We start from the raw sequence: 5,073 nt of genomic DNA, 5'->3' as shown, positions 1-5,073 counted from the left end.
GTCTATAATCAAGTCACTGTGGGAGATTTCGCATAACTCTTCCTTGGAGAATCCAATTTGGGTCAGACTTGTGGCATTGGAAAGAGAACACAAAGGGCTACTCCAGGTCACAAATTCAGAACTAGATGATTGGAAAGTACAAAGATACATCAGAAGCAATATCGAGCTCCTACAAAGTGAAAAAAGGTGTGTAGATTTTCTTAAATTTTTGCTTGAGCTTGGTTTGAAAATTTATTTTGAAGGAATTCAAAGGGCATAATAGAGCATTATTATCAGTAACTGATGCCCCGAGGAAAGAAAATGCAAACACCTAGTAAGGAACCTGAAAGCTCTAGCATGACTCATGAAGAAGAAGAAGAAATGCTATATGATATATCAAAATTACAAGAACAAGTGCAACAAGTGTCACTTGCACAAAAAGCAACAGAATCTAAGATGGATGGTTTAAGAAAAGATGTAGAAGTTAAGATGGATGGTTTAAAGAAAGGTGTAGAAGCTAAGATGGATTGTTTAAAGAAAGGCGTAGAAGCTAAAATTGATGGCATGGATGATAAGATGGAAGAATTGAAGATAAATATGAATAAGTTGCTACAAGAAATGGTCACTAAGGGTGAAAGGGTACTAAAGGAAACTCATGATGAGAACAAAAGAAATGTTAATCATGATTCCATAGACTCTAATGTTGGATCGAAGACTCACCATATTCCAAAAATCGATATGAGGAAGTTTGATGGCAAGGATCCCACCACATGGATATTACAGATGGAGCAATTCTTCGATCTCAATAATGTGCAAAACACACAAAAGGTACGTATGGCAACTTTATATTTGGAACCAAATCAGTTTGTATGGTATCAATGGCTTTGCTCTCGTAAACAATTTATCACTTGGGCAATTTTTACGGAAGAATTGATAGCACATTATGAGGATACAAAAAGCAACACTTTTTTTAGCCAATTGATAAGTCTCAAACAAAAGGGTTCAATAATGGAGCACATTGAGGAGTTCCAAAAATTGAACATAAGGGTAAAAATATTCCAGAGGAGCATAGGATTGATGTGTTCATAGGGTCTTTAAAGGATAATATCCAACATGATGTTCGCCTTTGGGAACCTGATTCATTAGAGAAGGCATTCAGGTTAGCAAGAAAAATGGAAAGCAAAATTATGGCAACCAGGAAGCATACCACTCACAACTATAAAGATGGAAGTGTTGTTGCCCCTAGTCTTCCACAACCTATAAGGTTGACACCACAACAATTGGAAGAAAAAAGAGCAAAAGGGCTTTGTTACAGTTGTGATAGCAAATACACTAAAGGTCATAAGTGTGCTGAGAAGAAATTATTCTACATAGATTGTGAAGAGGAAGAAGAAAAGGAGCAAGAAAGGTCAAAAGAAGAGGATATACTCCAGGAACAAAGCCTAGATGAAGAACAAATAAATCCGACCATATCTTGTAATGCATTGGCAGGAATTACCACTCCTCAAACCATCAAGATAGAAGGACAAATCAAGAAAAAAAGGTAATAGTGTTGATTGATTCAGGAATCACCCACAATTTTATTCATTGTAAGGTAGCAAAAGAATTGAATTGCTTCCTATATCCAGCACCAGAGTGTCAAGTGATGATTGCAAATGGAGGAACAATAAATTGCTCTGGAAAGTGCCATAATATCAAGCTATCCATGGGAGAATATGTATTGACTAGCCCAATGCTTTCCATTCCAATGGGAGGTGCTGATGTTGTACTAGGAGTCCAATGGCTACAATCCTTGGGTACAATAGCTTTTAATTTTCAAGAACTTTTCATCAAATTTTCTACGGAAGGAAAGGAAGTTGAATTAAGGGGTATTGCAGGGAAACCAGGAAAGATAATCAGCTCTAATGGTATGACAAAGCTTCTAAAAAAGGAGCAAAGAGGTGTAATTGCACAATTATGTTCGCTAGATGTTTCCACATCGGAATCATCTATTTCTCCAGATCTCCAAAAAGTCCTGGACAATCATTCCAAGGTATTTGAGACTCCAAAGGTCTCCCACCTATGCGTGATCATGATCATGCTATTCATCTGATTCCAGGAAGTGTTCCTCCAAACATCAGGCCGTACAGATATCCCTATGTCCAAAAGAGTGAAATTGAACGTATGGTTGCAGAAATGCTAGAGGCTGGTATAATTCAACCGAGTCAAAGTTCTTTCTCTGCTCCAGTAGTATTGGTGCACAAGAAGGATGGATCATGGCGCATGTGTCCGGATTATAGGGAGCTCAACAAGCTCACTATTAAAGATAAGTTCCCCATTCCTGTCATTGATGAATTACTGGATGAATTGCATGGATCAATTTACTTCACCAAGTTGGATCTTCGTTCAGGATATCATCAAATCAGAATGAAGACTGAAGACATTCTGAAAACAACATTTAGAACTCATGAGGGTCATTATGAATTTTTGGTCATGCCCTTTGGCCTTACCAATGCACCTTCAACATTTCAAGGTTTGATGAATTCAATTTTCAAACCATTCCTTAGAAAATTTGTGTTAGTATTTTTTGATGATATACTAATCTACAACAAGTCTTGGAAGGATCATGTTGAACATGTTGACAGGGTGCTACAACTATTGGAGGAAAAACAATTATATGCAAAAAGATCCAAATGTTTCTTTGGAGTCCAGGAGGTGGAATATCTGGGTCATATTGTATCTCATGAAGGAGTTAAGGTAGACCCTAGCAAAATTAAAGCCATTAAGGAATGGAAAATCCCCACATCCATAAAGCATCTGCGAGGATTTCTCGGGTTGACAGGGTATTATCGCAAGTTTGTTAAGAATTATGGGAGAATAGCAGCACCTCTAACAACATTATTGAAGAAAGATGCATTTTCATGGACTCCGGAAGCAACAAAGGCCTTTGAACATCTTAAAGAGGCAATGTGCCAAGCACCGGTCTTAGCTACACCGGACTTCACAAAAACCTTTATTGTGGAATGTGATGCTTCAGGAAATGGAATTGGTGCTGTTCTAATGCAAGATGAAAGACCCATTGCTTTTGAAAGTCGTCCAATCAAGGGAAAGTTTTTAAGCAAAGCTATTTATGAGAAGGAAATGTTGGCAATACTCCATGCACTTAAGAAATGGCGACCCTACCTAATGGGAAGACACTTCAAGGTAAAAACGGATCATGATAGCCTTAAATACTTTTTAGAACAAAGATTATCCTCTGAAGAGCAACAAAAGTGGGTCACAAAGATGTTGGGTTATGACTTTGAAATCATCTACAAAAAAGGGAAGCAAAATGTGGTGGCAGATGCACTCTCAAGAAAGGATGAGGATGTGGAAGCATTGTTGTGCGCCATTTCTATTATCCAACCAGATTGGATAAACGAAGCAAGGGAGGAATGGAAGAATGACGAAGAAGTGTGGGCACTTATTCGAAAGTTACAACAAGATTCCAGTACGTCTGATACATTTAGCTGGCAAAATGATTCGTTATGGTACAAAGATCGCTTATACCTCTGTAAGAATTCCCAGCTAAAAAAAAGATTCTTATGGAATTGCACACTTCTCCCTTAGGAGGGCACTCAGGATTTTTAAAAACTTACCACAGGGTTAAGAAGGAATTTTTTGGGATGGCCTTAAATCAGATATTCAAAAGTTTGTGGCAGAATGTTTGGTTTTCCAACAAAATAAAGTTGAAACAATTAAGACACCGGGTCTATTACAACCTTTATCCATTCCAAGCCAACGTTGGGAGGAGGTTTCAATGGATTTTATCACAGGTTTACCCAAGTCTGAGGGAAAGAGTGTCATCATGGTGGTAGTTGACAGACTTACAAGTATGCACACTTTTGTGCATTATCACATCCATTTAAAGCCAGTACAGTTTCTACTGCATTTATGGAAACAATTCAAAAGCTACATGGAAACCCAAAGATTATTGTAAGTGACAGAGATCCCATTTTCACTGGAAATTTTTGGACAAAATTATTTTCTTGTCTTGGTACTCAGTTAGCTCATAGCTCATCTTATCATCCTCAATCTGATGGGCAAACTGAGATAGTAAACAAATGTTTGGAAGGATATCTTCGTTGCTTTGTATCTGATAAACAGACACAATGGGTCAAATGGTTGCCTCTGGCTGAATGGTGGTATAACACTTCCTTCCATACAGCAACAAAAATGACCCCATTTATGGCACTTTATGGGTATCAACCACCATCCATCACATCATATTTAAGAGAAAATTCTAAGGTTCAGGCAGTGGAACATCACATCGAACATCAACAACAAGTCCTCCAACTCTTAAAGGATAACCTCGTGTTGGCACAGAATAGAATGAAACAACAGGCAGATCAACATCGCAGTGAAAGAAGTTTTGATGTAGGTGATTGGGTATTCCTACGGCTACAACCATATAAGAAAATGTCCCTCAAGCAAGCTAAGAAGGATAATAAATTATCACCAAAGTATTATGGTCCATACAAGGTGTTGCAAAAGATTGGTACTATGGCATACAAATTGGAGCTTCCTGCAGCTTCTCGATTGCACCCAGTTTTCCATGTTTCATGTTTAAAGAAGGTTATAGGCGACAAGCTCCCAGTTCAAATAATATTGCCAGAACTTGACGAGGAAGGAAAAATTATATTGGAACCGGAAGCAGTCACAGAAACAAGAACTCGACAGCTACGAAATCGATCAATTTCAGAGTATCTTATCAAGTGGAAGAACTTATCTGCTGAAGATTCCACATGGGAGGATGAGAATTTTATGCAGAAGTATCCAGAACTACTCAAGATTCGAGGACAACACTTTTTTGAAGGAGAAGGGCATGTTGGGTCCCAAAAAGGGTAGGGGATAGGGGACACCCTTGTTTAACTCCGTTATTGCATTTAATGACTTTAGGCCACCCTTTGTTGGTCTTAAGATTAGTAGTGACTGTCTCATAGAGGCGGATCACCACAGTCCTCAGTTCCGAAGGAACCATGATCTCTTCAAGTCTCTCCCAAATCTTCTCGCGTGGAACAGTGTCAAAAGCTTTTCTAGAGTCCACAAAACAACAGAAGAGATCAGGTTTACTGT

Source organism: Pinus tabuliformis, chromosome 6 (genome assembly GCF_031772625.1).
Source record: "Pinus tabuliformis cultivar Carrire ecotype Pingquan chromosome 6, CPIR1, whole genome shotgun sequence".
NCBI classification, from domain to species: domain Eukaryota; kingdom Viridiplantae; phylum Streptophyta; class Pinopsida; order Pinales; family Pinaceae; genus Pinus; species Pinus tabuliformis.
This window is presented reverse-complemented; position numbering follows the sequence as displayed.